The sequence below is a fragment of the Rhinolophus sinicus genome, chromosome 1 (genome assembly GCF_057876585.1).
Source record: "Rhinolophus sinicus isolate RSI-liver-muscle chromosome 1, RSI-T2T, whole genome shotgun sequence".
Taxonomy (NCBI): Eukaryota; Metazoa; Chordata; class Mammalia; order Chiroptera; family Rhinolophidae; genus Rhinolophus; species Rhinolophus sinicus.
The window spans coordinates 30,656,938-30,672,566 of record NC_142501.1 but is presented as its reverse complement, the minus strand read 5'-3'; the positions used below and the strand labels follow the sequence as shown (position 1 = coordinate 30,672,566).

Genomic DNA, 15,629 nt, shown 5'->3' with positions numbered 1-15,629 from the left:
CACATACAAAGTGAAAATATAATCTACAAATTGGGAGAAAAAGGTTGCAATATGAAAAAGGATTTTTATTCAGAAGATTTAAAGAACATCTACTGATTTGAAGAAATCAGTGTGTAACAGGCAAAGAACCTGAAAGAAAAACTGGAAACAGATTTGAACAGATAACTCGCTGAATGAAAAGATACTCTGTCTCATTGTTAATAAATTAAATGCAAATTAAAACAATATGAATATCATTACATGCCTATCAGATTTGCTAAATTTCTGAAGCATGATAATTCTAAGTGTTGACAAGGATGTAGAACTGGGATTCTTGTAGACTGCTGGTGGGTGCATAAATTGGTGTGATCACTCTGGAGAGCAATTTTACAACAGCAGATAAAGCTGAAAATGTGTGTACTCTACTGGAAACAAATCTTGTGCAGTTCCTCAGATTCTTGTGACCACATCCTTCTTTCTAAAGGTACTGTCACCTTTTCACTGATGTGGCTGCTTTTGCTAGTGATTTCGCCAAGCTAGCTGGAGTCTGAGTTGAAAGCTGAGAATTTGATAGCCCTCATAGTGGCTTATGGTTAGCCGTATTCAAAATGAGGGTCTCTCCACTTCCAGACTTAGACAGATGTTACACACAGGTTATAGGATTTAGCTTTCTGAGTCACTTCGAAGAAACCAGATGATGCAGCTCTGAAATGCAGGGATAGCAAAGGTAGTCAGCCCTTTGTGGGGTGAACCTTGATCTATGGGAAGAGGGAGATGGGGAAAGAGATAGTCAGGTAATTCTCTTCCTTTTTCATTCTATAAACTATGCTGTGATGTGCTTTCTCCTGCAAACATTCTGGAAAAGATTCACATTCTCTGTGAACATATCTGCCAAGTGATGCACTCTCTCTTTGTGGCTTGTTGTGACGCAGAGGTGAGCATGATAATGAATTGCACTGTATTGCTTTGTTTCTTTTCTTCACTTCCCCTTTTTCTTTTTGGTCTGGGCTTGTACTTTCTAAATAAAGCATCAGTACCTTAACCCTTTTCTCAGGCCTGGTTTTCTAAAGGACTCAGGCTAAGATATTTACAGTTCTACTCTAGTTCCAGACCATAGAGAGACGCTTATACATATGATGAGGAGATATCTATAAGAATATTAATTACAGCCTTGCTTGTAATAGTAAAAATTTATAAACAATTAGATATTATTATGGTGATTTTTACAAAGGGATAATATACCCCACTGAAAGTAAAGGAACTGGAGACGCATTTATAACATACAAAACATGCATGTATAATCATACTGTTGCCAGAGAACGGTTCTTGGTTATGCTGCAGGAAAGAATTCAAAGGTGCACTGAATAAGCCAAGCAAGTGGTGAATTTATTGAGACAGGATTGGACAGTGCACTCCCAGAGTGGTGTGAGGGGCAAGCTGGGAGAATAGCCACTGCACCGAAGAGGGTTGAGGTTTGGGAATTTATTATTTCCGAAATGAGGGCATGAAATATTCAAGACCTAGGGGTGGCATTATAGGTGTTCCCAGGAGGGTCTTTGCCGACCACTCCTTCCTGGGGGGAGGAGGGATTTTATTTCCTCATTTGGCCTTTGTTGGAACTGCCATGGCAACACAGGGAGTTGAGATTTCCCCTCCCTGTAATGCTAATAATATTATAATTAGCTAAAGTTTACCTTGAGAGGCAAGGTGGCATCCTGGTCTGCTATCGACCACTGAAATCGAGTTCTGGCCGTTCTGGTAGCTGCACCTTTTTAAAAGAATGTTCTCATCTCCTTCCTCCTTTGTTTTCCTTTACTTCTTTTTTCCCTTCTCCCTTCTCTCCCTGCAGCTCTGTTCTTTCTGGCTATGGTAACAGCACAATGGAGCAAAAAAAGAATTAGCAGCAGAGAAACATATTGTACACAACCATTTATATAAAGTTTACAAACATAATAATGACATTATGCAAATTTCTAGATATGCACATTTGTAGTGGAAATATAAAAATATTTTTGGGAATAAGAAGCAAATACTTCAAAAGAGTTGTTGCCTTTGGAGAGAGGAAGGGAAATGAAAACTGAGTGGAGTCTTTTGGGAGCTTCAATGATATCTGAAATAATGCTTTATTTCTTAAGTTGTGTGGTGTAGCACAGGTATAGTGATCTTAAAAAGGTTGTACTGAGTATTTTTATTTTCCTCTCTAGGTTCAAGGTCCCCTTCTCTAGCCTGTTGTGTGCCCCAAGGGCAGAGGCTGACCTAGTATGTGAACTGTGTTAATAAGCTTCCTTGCTCTCTGGCTTCCATCTGGGTCCAGCTAGCGGGAACATCCAAAGGAGATAGGAGGGTGGGAGGAGTAAAGCTCAGGTATCATCCTCACTTTTCTTTTTGCTCAGTGTTTTCTTATTTACTTAAATATTCTACATAAGCACGGATAAGATGTGGCAGATACTGACTAGGTGGTTGACATGGGTTATGGAGGAAGTGGGATTGGGTGGAGGTATTGTGGGGACAGAGCCCCAGAGAGCAGTTTCCAGGCTCTCGGCCTCAGGTGAAAAGGTGCTGGCTCAGGTAGTAGATGACCATCAGCTGTAACCAGTTAGCCATTAGCCACTAATATAACTGCCTTGGCTAGGGTAGGGGGTTGGTTGTTGGCTGGTTGGCAGAGAAGCAGAGAAGCGGATTGCAGTTAGCAAGTGGGGTCGGTTGGCCGAGAAGCAGACTGCGGATTGCAGATCATGTGGCTCCTGCTTCCTGTGTCTCCAACCCAAACGCCAGAAAGAATATAGTGGTATGACTCCTCTATCTATGGCTCCGTGGGTGTTCCTTTTTGGCTTCACCATATCCTGTGTTCTAATTTGGGGAGCGGGACCAGAGACTCCGCATGACACCATGCATGACAAGTATTGATACAGGTGAAAGGTAAGGAAAGAAGGAAGGGAAGCCAAACACAGAGGGAAAAAGAAAATATCTGCCCTTTGAAAAGAGATCTAAAGTTCAGATGTGGGCATTTTATGAAAGCTCCTGTTAAAGAACAAAAATTCAACCAAGTATATTTGAAGATCTGATTGACTTTACAAAATGATTCACGAATTCGGTGGCATCCCATCTAGCAAATAGAAGGAAGCTCTAAGGAGCTGTACAAAATGGAAAGCTTTTATAGGCAGAAACCGGGCGGGACAAGAAAGCTAAGGGTGGTTTATTTCAGGCAAGGTCACCTTCCCTTAGGGAACGGCAGGGGGTCTTATCAGGCAGATTTATGTCACTAGTGCTGATCAGGAAATTCCAGGCTGATTGGTTTAAAATTCCACTCTTTGGAGAGGCTGAAACTGCAATTAGTTTAGTAGTAATTCTTGGTAGGATTTACCAGAAGTGACTCGATTTTGGGCCTGTCATTTCTTTTTAACAAGCTCCAGAGGGAATTCTGTTTCTCATCTAGATGAAACAGCTAATGCAAACTCTTTGAGGCCTACGGAGGCCACTACTGTGGCTGGAGCCAAGTGACTGAGGGGCAGGGTTGTAGAAGCAGAAGTGAGAGGTGAGGGCAGGGTGGGTGAAGTGGGATCCCATACGAAGTGGAAAGGATTTTAGCTCTTACCCTGAACTGAACATCATTTTGCTAATCTCATCTGCAGATTGTTTTATCACTTGGGAGGTAATTTGTCAAACCTCTCCTCCCTTCTCTCCACCACTCTTATGAGTCAGTCTCACTATGCTTGAGGCTAAGGGGTGGAGTATCTCTAACCTTCATTTAGTGGCACAAAAAGTCGACTAAGTACATAGTTTCCAAGTCAAAACTGGAAGAACAAGTCAGAGCTGGGTTGCTAGTCTAGTAGGATAAATAAAGAAAAGGCAGCCAAGATATGGAACCAGAGGGACTTTGAGGCACCAGCCCAGCAAGAGAGAGGAAGGGGTAGCAGTGCTGGCCAGTGGAAGGAGGGATTCAGGAAATGAGGTGCAGATGTGGCTGTTTAATTTATACACACCAGAAATCTTGAAATTACTTAGAGCAGCTACTTGTTCGCTCACAATCTTGTCATCAATCTTGGATTTCAATTGCCTTTTTCCAGTCTTCTGTTTTTGTTTTTTTGGTTTTCATTTTTTTTTGCATTCTGAAGATACTCTCATTGATAAAGGAAATACAAGTGCGACAGTTAAAATTCCATTCTCTTTGTCATTTCTTAACCCAGTCATCTCCAATCTATTGTCCTGCAGCTATAGCAATCTACTATGCAAATCTGATTATGTTCCGCTTTTGCTCACATTTATGATAAAATCTAAACTTGTGTGTGTGTGTGTGTGTGTGTGTTTGCCGCCATGAGGTTTCCCTAATTGTGTGTTCGCTTTATTATTTTGGCTTTATCTGTTTCCTCTTTCCTATCCCTACCCTGCAACCTGGCCATTCCAAGAGATGCAATTTGCACTTCAAGCAGAATTCTCAAGAGCGGCACTATTTTGAGTTAGATAATTTAATTGTTGTGGGAGGCTGACTTGTGCGTTGTAGGATGTTAAGCTGCACACCTGACATCTACTCACTCGCTACCCATAGCACCAAAAGTATTTGCAGACATTGCCAAATAGCCCCTGAGTGATAGAATTCCCTATGGTTAAACACTGGGATAGCGCATGCTCTTTCGTGTCTGGTATTCTTTCTGCATGGAGTGACCTCCCTATGATCCTCCTGCCAAACATCTGCTCATCTCTTAACATCTCTGCTCAGTCCTCCTTCCTTGGTAAGTCTTCCGTGACTCTCAGGTGGAGTTAGGTAAGCTGGCTCTTCCAAGTTACATAGCAGCTTGCTTTACCAGAGCAAGGCCCAACTGTATTCAGTTTGTTGGGTTTGCCTGTCCCCATATCAGAAAGGTGTGGAGGGCCAAGGCTATTTTTGACATTGTCTCCTCTGCCTAGCTAAATACCTGGCCCAAAATATTGACAATATCTATGTGTGTCTCTAAAACTTAACAAGTTTCAATGGTAGGTATGATTAAAACACTTTAGAAATGACATTTATTGGCAAATTAATTTTTTTCTCATAGCTGATGTGATGTCTGTGATATCCAGGTTTTAATTTATTACTGCATTTGAATTGTGATACTTTGTATATATTTTGTGAATAGTTACCTCTAGTTATTAAACTTGCTTTTGAATACAGTTTGTAGATTACGTCTTGCATATCTACAACCCAAGCTTTTAAAATTTAATAATTTATGCAAATGTTATAAAGAAAGTATATACAGTAGTATGCTTTTATGCATGGTTCTGCTTTCTACAGTTTCAGTTACCCATGGTCAACCTCAGTCTAAAATATTAAATGGAAAATTCCAAAAATAAACAATTCATAAGTTTTAAATTGTGTGCTCCTGTAAGTAGTGTGATGAAATCTCTTGTCCTGCTCCATCCAGCCCGAGACATGAATCATCTCTTTGTCCAGTGTATCCACACTGCATACACTCCCCATGCATTAGTCACTTAGTTGCCATCTCAGTTATCAGATCAACTGTCAAGGTATCGCAGTACTTGTGTTCAAGTAACCCTTATTTTATTTAATAATGCCACATTCACATATTTTTTATTACAGTATATTGTTATAATTGTTATAATTTTCTACTTTATTATTAGTTATTGTTGTTAATCTGTTACTGTGCCTAATTTATAAATTAAACTTTATCATAAGTATGTATGTACAGGCGAAAAACATAGTATATATAGGGTTTGGTGATATCGTCAGTTTTAGGCAAATACTGAGGGTCTTGGAATGCATCCCCCATTGATTAGACGGGGCAACTTAATACTATGTATGTTTGTAGGTATGTGTCTCTTAGATTTGAAGATTTTATCAGGAAAGTACTGCGATATATGCATTCTTGAATAACCGCATTTCTAGAGCCATACTATTATTTGACAATAATTTAGTATTTTTGCACTTTGTTATTTAGGATCAACCATGCATTAAAAAGTTACTTCCATTTAGGAAGTTTGTTATCTATCAGCGATAATTGTGACAAATCTTTTGAACATTTCTAAGTAGTGATATACTTTGCCAATGCTGCCATCTCCTGGATGCTATTAAGCACTGTAACAATCAAAGAAGCTCACAGTTCATGGTGGTTTCCAAAAGTAATGCGACATGTGGCTATAAAAAAGCTTTCATTCTGTTTTTCGTTTGTTTAGTTTGAAAAAGTTCTGGATATATATATCCAGAATATATATATTTTATATTCCCCCCATAAAATACTTGACTACCTACCTTCCTAACCACCTACTGCTGCAGACAGAATGGTATACAGTCATGGGTAACAACATCAGGGATATATGCTGAGAAATGCGTCATTAGGTGATTTTGTGTTGTGCAGAGTGAGTAAAATGGGTGCACTTACACAACCCTAGCTGGCAGAGCTTCCTACACACCTAGGCTGTATGGTGTGGCCTATTGCTCCTGGGCTACAAGCCTGTACAGCTTGTTACTGTGCTGAAGGCTGTAGGCACTTGTAACATATTGGTAAGTATTTGTGTATCTGCACATATCTAAACATGGGAAAGATACAGTAAGAATACAGTCTAAAAGATTAAAAAGGTACACCTGTATAGGGTACTTGCCATAAGTGAGCTTGCAGGACTGGAAGTTGCTCTGGGCGAGTCAGTGAGTGAGTGGTGAGTGAGTGTGAAGGCCTCGGACATTACTGTACACTCCTGTAGAATTTATAAACACTGCACACTTATAAAATAACACAAGATTAAATCAAACAAGAGAAAATGATGCAAGCAAGAGATGTAGTAAACACAATATATATGAGGCTGCTGCCAACATAATACGGCATACTGTTTTATAGCAAACATTTTTTTTATAAATAGAAAGACTACACTTTAAAATAACAATAAAAAGTATAGTATAGTAAATACATAAACCAGTAACATAGTCATTCATTATCATTATCAAATATTATGTGCAGTATATAACTGTACGTGCTATATGATTTTATACAAATGGCAGCACAGTAGGTTTGTTTACACCATCATCTCCACAAACGCGAGTAATGTGTTGTGCTAGGACTTTATAATGGCTACAGTGTCACTAGGCAATAGGAATTTCTCAGCTCCATTATAATCTGATGGGACCACTGTCACATCTGTGGTCCATTGACTCAAATGTTGTTATGCAGCACAGGACTGTAGTAGTACTAGGATATAAAATGGATACGCTAAATATCTTAAGTTTGCCTCTCTAGACCTATTATCCACCCTTCTCTACTCAGCTTTGTGTCCTAGGAGGCAGAGACTGACCTGTGTGGACTGTATTAACAAGCTTCCTTGATTTTTAAACTTCTAGTTGGATCTGGGCAAGGGGAAGTATTCAAAGGAAATCAAAGGGGGAGAAGAGAGTAGAACTAGGTTGTTTGTGTCCCCAGCCTCTCGTCTATGAGGTCATAGGAACTCTATCCCATAACTGAAGGTCGTATTTCCTGGCAAGGGCCCTTACCAAAATAGCTCACTACATCTCAGGGAAGTAGTGATCACTTCCTCCCTGTGGTCTTCAGAGCTAAGGAGAATAAGTACCTAGGTGTTAGGAAACCTAGAACACTTCACTCTCCTCTGTGGTTACTCTACTCTACGTTTGTAAATGATCCTTTTATTAAATACTCCTCAAATAACCCAGCCTGAGTATATTTCCTGTTGGGCCCCTAACCAAAACAATGTTAATAATGATAGCAATTAGCCCAAAGGTGTGTTATACTAGTTAAATAAATTAAGACCTGACTAATGCTTAAACAATGGCTGAGAAATGAGATAAAGATAAAAGCAATTAGAGAAAAAATGATAGTGATGGAAAGCAAAGGTGATTTAATACTAGGATAATTGCTATTTGTTTAGTGGTTAGAAATCCCACAAAATGGAATACTTATATTGAAATATCTGTATAGGAAAGATTCAGAGATATAAAAGAAGAAAACTTTCCTGACGAATAGCTGAATCAGCAGTCCAGCGATTCACACTATACAGGAAAAAATGGATATAGAATGATCAAAAATAAGACATGAGAAAAAGAAACAATTCTTTAATCAGCCATCTCCCTTGAATAAAAGTCTCCTAAAAAGAGGGAAAATAAAAGATTGGCCGTATATGAATATTTAATTCTAGAAGACATCAAAGTCTACAAAGTTCTAAATGAAAGAAATGTGACACAAGATGATAACCAAATATGGCAGCTTTCCTTAGTGTCAGGGAATTCCTTGATTAAAAAATGCCTAAAATATCACATTTTACAATTGTCATTCCCAAGGGAATCTTACTTTTATCTGTGGTCACCAATGAATATTTTACCGTAATGGTAAACTTAACTGTTAAACAAATTATAAACATGATTTTAGAACATACCTGATAAAAAATAACATGGTTGTAATTTGTAAACGAAACGATGCATTTGAAGGCATGCACCCCCTTTTTTCAACCTTCAGAGACTTGTACCACTTGTTAAGGATATCATCCTTGGTTGTGATAACAAGACCCCAAAATTTACATGTGTATTTTTACCCCTATTTGTTTATGCCCACGCATCTCCATTATACAGTATGTTAATATGGACCCAAACAAATAGGAGTTGCACACACAAAATTATAGCCAGCTGTTATGGGCTGAATTGTGTCTCCCCCATTCATATGTTAAAGTCTTAACCCCCAGTACCTGAGACTATGACTATATTTGGATATAGGGTTTAAATGGGTATTTAATTTAAAATGAAGTTATTAGGGTACACCCTAATCTGGTATGACTGGCGTCCATATAAGAAGAGGAAATTTGGGCACAGACCTGTACAAGGGGAAGATGATTTGAAGATTTAGGCAATGAAGCAGTAGTAGGTACCATGGAAATCTGCCACCACCTGTTCAAGCAACTAGCTATTCCTTCAGCACACTTTTGAGACTGATATTATACATATTATGATGACTGTTGTGTCTATTCAACACAATATTTGTGATAGGACGCTCAGTTCCCTTGGTCTCTGAGGGATGTGGATCAGTCATTTAAACTTTACCAAGGCTGAGTAGAACTCTAGGACATGTTTCTTCAAAGAGATGTTATCATCAGAAGAAAACATGGCAGTACTCCAACACTTTATATCACTATGCTGTAACTCTCCTATTGCCACTTGGTAGTGGCTCTGAATAGCATCCAATCTGCTGCACAAGCTGAATATCATTGGATCTGCTAGGCCCTAAGGCCTAAGTAGAAGAACAGCTTCATCGCGTCTAGGACCTTTTTTTGATATGGGCCCATTTGAACTCAAATATGTATTTATTGCCTTCTAAAGTCAAGAGATACTCCCAAAGTGTCTTCTTTTTCTTGGTGGAAAGTGCAGTGTTTGACAGCTTGTTCTTTCTGTAAGAGGAGCTATCCTAACATGACTCAGACCACTCAATCTCTAAAAACTTCATTAAGGTAGCGAGGCCCTTGAATTTAATGGGGCTTGCCTCCCATCCAATGCGACATATGTGCATCACTAAGGCAAATAGAATACTTACTATTTCTTGCTTGTCAGTTCCCCTCAGCATGATGTCATCCATGTTGGGTTGGCATGATGTTCTGTGGTATTTCAAGACGACAGTCAAGGTCTCTGTGAACTAGGTCAGAGGTTGACATTTTCTATAAAGAGTTAGATAGTGGACATTTTAGGCTTTGTGAGCCATGCAATCTTTGTTTCAACTACTCAACCCTGGTTGAAGTGTGAAAACATCTCTAGAAAACTCATAGATAGCATATGGATGTGGCTATGTTTCAACAATGCTTATTTATAAACACTGAAATTTGAATTTCATGTACTTTTCATGTGTCAGGAAATATTTTTCATCTTTGGATTTTTGTCAACCATTTAAATATGTAAAAACCACTTAAAAATATAAAAAATTCTTAGCCTGTGAGCTATACGAAAATAGCTGGCAGGCTGTATTTGGCCTTGCAATTTGCTGATGACTGATGACTGCTGTGTCAATTGCCATAAACAATTGAGGCAAAACCATAAAAGTATATTGTTGACTCTACCATGTAAAAGCAAACTGTTTCTGGTTATCCTTATATGTTGTTATGCAGAAATAAACATATGACATGTCAATAGCTGCATACTAGATGGCAGGGGCTGTATTGATTCACTCCATTAAAGAAGCCAAATCTGAAACAGTAGGTGTAATCTGAAGTTACCACCTAATTAATTTTATGATATGAATATGCCATATAGGCAAGTTAAATGGTAATACAATAGGAATCATTACTCTAGAACCTTTCAATTTATTATTAATGGTAGCACTAATCACTGATATTTCCCCCAAGATATTTTAAAATACAATAAGAAAAAACAATTAGTTAGAAATGATTATATATAGTGTTATAATAATTTAAATATGTGTGTGTTTATATGTCTATAATATACATACACATATACATTACATTGTTGAAATGGTTATTACTTAGTTATGTTATTATGGTAATACATTTTTACTCTTGACTTTTTAATATTTTTCATTACTTACAGTGAAAATATATTCCCTTACAGTCAGAAAAAAATCTAATTTCTTTTTGTCTGTATCACTGTTAAAATCAGAATACTAGGCGCCGCACGGCACCGCGGGAAGATGGCGCAGGAGGCCGGGGATGTGGAAGATGCGCAGCTTTCCGATTCGGATTCCGACAGGACGGTCATGCCTACCGACACTCTGATGCAGAAAGCACTAGGTGGGGACCGTGCAGCGAGGTCCTTCCAGGGTACGACAGCAGCGTGTGCACCGGTATCACATTATCGGGCTGTTAAAGGTGTGGATTCAAGTGAAGAGAGTTTTTCCGATTCAGATGATGATAGTTCTCTTTGGAAACGCAAGCGGCAGAAATGTTTTAACCCCCCTCCCAAACCAGAGCCTTTTCAGTTTGGCCAGAGCAGCCAGAAATTGCCTCTTGCTGGAGGGAAGAAGGTTAACAACATATGGGGTGCGGTGCTGCAGGAACAGAATCAAGATGCTGTGGCCTTTGAACTTGGTATCTTGGAAATGGAAGGCACTATTGACAAAAGCAGACAATCCGAGACCTACAATTATTTGCTTGCTAAGAAACTTAAGAGAGAATCTGAAGAACATACGAAAGAATTAGACAAAGAGCTCGATGAATATATGCATGGTGGCAAGAAAACCTGCCCAAAGGAAGATGAAAATGGGCAAGGTCATCTCAAACGGAAACGACCTGTCAAAGACAGACTAGGGGACAGACTAGAAATGAACTATAAAGGCCGGTATGAGATCACAGAGGATGATTCTCAGGAGAAAGTGGCTGATGAAATTTCTTTCAGGTTGCAGGAACCAAAGAAAGATCTGATAGCCCGAGTAGTCAGTATAATTGGGAACAAAAAGGCAATTGAACTTCTGATGGAAACTGCTGAAGTTGAACAAAATGGTGGCCTGTTTATAATGAATGGTAGTCGAAGAAGAACACCAGGTGGAGTTTTCCTGAATCTCCTGAAAAACACTCCTAGTATCAGTGAGGAACAAATTAAGGACATTTTCTACATTGAAAATCAAAAGGAATATGAAAATAAGAAAGCTGCTAGGAAGAGGAGAACACAAGTGTTGGGAAAAAAGATGAAACAAGCTATTAAAAGTCTAAATTTTCAAGAAGATGATGATACAGCATGAGAAACTTTTGCAAGTGAGGCCCTTGATGAATCACAGGACATGGAAGGACATGAAGGACATGGAGAGACAAAGCTTGATGCAGATGAACCCATTGAGGTTGATCATTCTTATGATTTGGACATTTTTTAGTACATTTTGAGGAATAAGCCTTTCTACAATAACATTGTAATAATCCATTTCTACTGACATTACTTAGTTTTACTTTGCACTGATAAACATGGAAATTTGGAAAGAACTTGTTTTAAATAAAACTAAATATGTAGGGAGATGAATATGATTGATATAAACATTTAAAAATTTCTCATGTCTGACAAAATACTTAAAAGTATATATCAGAAGATTTAATTTCTCAGTCTGTTGCATGTGCTAATTATTACTAATTGATAATCAGTTTTGTCCAGGTCAATTGATAACCATTATAGCATGCCATTCAAGTTTGTTTTCTTTTTCTGATTTATCTTTGCAGTGAATTATGACTGGTTTCAAAACATTCCATTAAAAGATCCTAATAAGACACATAAACTGTTAAGCTATTACAAAATACATTCAAATTTAGTTTGTGTTCTAAGAACTCTTAGGCTGTTTTCAGGATAGCTATTAAAATTCAAATAGGTTTATACTGATGTATCTTCCTACTTATTTGCTTGTCTAGAAGTAAATAACAGAAGCTTTTCAAAGAGGTATTAATTCATAACATTAACTTTGTTTTTGACCTTTTACTAACTCGGTCATACACTAAATCCTCACCTCTGTAATTACCGTGGACCATGGACATTTAAAATTTTTCAATGGTGGCCTGCCTAAGACTCTTTTACCTTACGTTAAGGAAGTTAGGTATTAATAATGTCATATCTGGGTGGCCCGGTGGCTCAGGCGGTTGGAGTGCCATGTTCCTAATGCCGAAGTCTGCCGGTTCCATTCCCACATGGGCCAGTGAGCTGCGTCCTCTACAGCTAAGACTGTGAACAACGGCTCTGGAGCTAGGCTGCTGTGAACAGCTGGAGCTCGGTGTGAGCCGCTGTGTGCTGCCACGGACTGCTGTGAGCTGCTGTGTGCTGTTGTGTGCTGACGTGTGCCATCGTGAGCGGCCGACAGCCAATGACAGCTACTGTGAGCAGCCGACCAACAAGTGGAGCGCAAGGCTCATAATACCAGCATGGGCCAGGGAGCTGAGCCCTACAACTAGACTGAGAAACAATGGCTTAAAAACCGGGGATGTGGGAGTAGGTGGGAAGGGGAGCAGGGGCAAAAAAAAAAATGCCATATCTGCATGAATTTTCAAATTCATTTTTATTAAAAGAAGCCTTTCTAAAGGTAGGTCACTTGAGATGTTCCAAGAGTTGACTATAGTTTACAAAATAGATTAAGCAAAAATATGTAGGAAGCAATTACAAGCTATTTATAGACAATGTACTTGAACTGTTTCAGTAGTTCCTGAAATGCATGGTCATTGAAGTTGGATTTAAGGATCTAAGTGAGAAAAGGAAAATAGTTATTGGTTGCTTTTTATGAAAGAATGCAAAAATAAAATTAGAGATTTAGCAGTAAAAAAAAAAAAAATCAGAATACTAAATTTATCTAGATGAGGTATATGAACCTAATCCTGAGACTAGTTGATAGAGCTAACCTCAGCAGATGTGAATATTTGAGTCATAAGTCACTGTACTAATTTCACAATTTAAATTAGCTTATTATTCTTATTTAATTAAATATTTAAAATAACATAATTTAGTCTTTATTATGATATGTATATTAGCAAAGAGAATTCTAAAATCTCTGACTTCCAAATAAAAAAATAATAATGGAACCTATTTGTAAACACTTCTAAACTAGACAATTCAGTAAAACTGTGTTCAACCATTGTGCTATAAATGAAGACAGTTTGTCATTGTCTTTTTGTGGTGAGACAGAGTTTGTGTGAACACTCAGTTACCACGGTAGACCTAGACACCCCTCTTAGCACTACCACTATTTAGAGTTAATTGGAGAAAGAGGAAAAAAAATCACGAATATTTGTGTTTCTTCTTTGAGGTTTCCTTCAGTTTTCCTCTGCTTCTGAGGCTTTAAAATTCTAGGCTGGGAAATCGTAGCTCATTCCTGGAGTCCCAGTGATTTTACTGCTGGTCCGCATAATGAATATAAGGTCAAAAGTATAAAAACTTCCAACATGTGCTTTCCTCAAGAGCTTTTCTAGGCTTTTCTCACTTGGGTATATTGACTGGTGCTCATAGTGGGAATGAAAGTGAGGTTTTGTCAGAGGATAAGTTTGGGGAAAGATTCTGACCACCTACAGATGACAGGGCCTTGGAGACTTGGACGAGTTACCTGAAGTGGAAAAACCCTTCCACAACCCCTTAATTAGGGTGAGAAAGTGTGTAGAAACAGGAGGTGAATACTGGGCTGGGCTTAGGCATTCTTGGTCTTAGTCAGTCTCTACTAATAAGTAGATGTGTGACCGTGAGTTGTCACTTAAATTCTTTTAGTATAAGCTTCTCTATGTTCAAAGGATATGATGAATTATATGCTCTCTAGGGCCTTTCAGCACGTCTATTCTCTGGCACCCCCTTCTGAACTTCTATTTGGGTTTACTTTACCTCTCGCACTAACCATGCTGTATCCTAATTACTGATAAACTGGTTGGCACACCCACCTCACCCTCCCTGCCTGTTCACCAAACTGTAAGCTGTATGAGATCAGGACCATGTCTTATTCAACTTTGTTTTCCCAGCATCCCATAACGAGCATGAGCAGATCATGAGAAAACATAACCTATCGTGTTTCCCCCAAAATAAGATCTAGTCGCACAATCTGCTGTAATACGTTTTTTGGAGCAAAAATTAATATAAGACCTGGTCTTATTTTCGGGGAAACACGGTATATAAAAGAGAAATTTGTGAAGACTGGTCTGTGGGGATTCTAGTCATAGCCTCAATGTTCCTAAGTAGTAGGTGTAATTGGGATATGAGGAAGAAAGGGAACAAATATAGATTGAGCTATATTTAGCCCTTACATATTTTTATTTAATATATTTAAGATGTGATATAGGTATAATTGTGAAAATTTTATAGTACATAGAGCATGTAATTTGCCTCAGCAAGTGGCCAACTCTGAATATAAACCCCAAGTTTCTGTTCACTTCATAACCCCGGCTCCTTTCACTCTAATATAGCCTTAGTGGCAATAATTGGTGGCATCGCCTCTATAGAATAAGATTATTGCTACAGATTTAAGAAATTATACCCTAGGAGTGTTTGGACTGGAAATAGCGTTTTTTGAGATTTTATCTGTGTAAACCTTGCTTCAGCAGAATCCTTATATCTAATATTATTAGGATAATAATCTCCAAACATCTAGGTCAGGCCAGGATATTCTCCATTTAAGGATTTCAGTTAAAACTAAAACATATATACAATTGCAAATTTACCATGGGTTGTGTTCTCTAAATCAGTTGTTTCAAACTGAAAATCAATTTTCTGTGGAAACCATGTCATATAATGGTAACAAAAAACAGTTTGTTTTCTTTTTTTTTTTCAGTTTGTTTTCTTAATACTGCCCTTGACATATTACTACTAAAGCTGAACTTGGCTTTTATGTACAACACTGTATCCCCTGATGTAGCCCTAAGACTCCCTTTTATGCCTGGCTTCATCTCTGGGGATATAGTTAGAGATACTCTCCAATTCTAACTCACTGCTGGTAGCTCGTACGTAGTGCAGCTGCAGTGGGGCAGGAGGTGGGTGTGGTGAGAGTTTCAGGAGCTTATGAGAAAGGAGCATCTATCTGTCAGGATGCCTTCAGAGATCTTAAATAAGAAATTTTATTACCTCACATAACAGTACGTGCTGGGAAGTGCTATCCTATTGGCTTAATCATTTTAACAAGGACCCAGATGCTCAGTGTTTATGCTCTGCTGTTCCAGGGATTGACTTCATTTCCAAGCTGGTAGCAAGACAAAAGAAAATCTTCCTAGAATTCCCACAGCAA

At 38.5% G+C, this 15,629-nt stretch overlaps 1 pseudogene; it reads left to right on the top strand.

Annotated features, from left to right (window-relative positions):
* The first annotated feature begins 10,567 nt into the window (after nt 1-10,567).
* On the top strand, nt 10,568-11,789 carry LOC109454247 (phosphorylated adapter RNA export protein pseudogene; annotated as a pseudogene).
* Nucleotides 11,790-15,629: the final 3,840 nt, after the last annotated feature.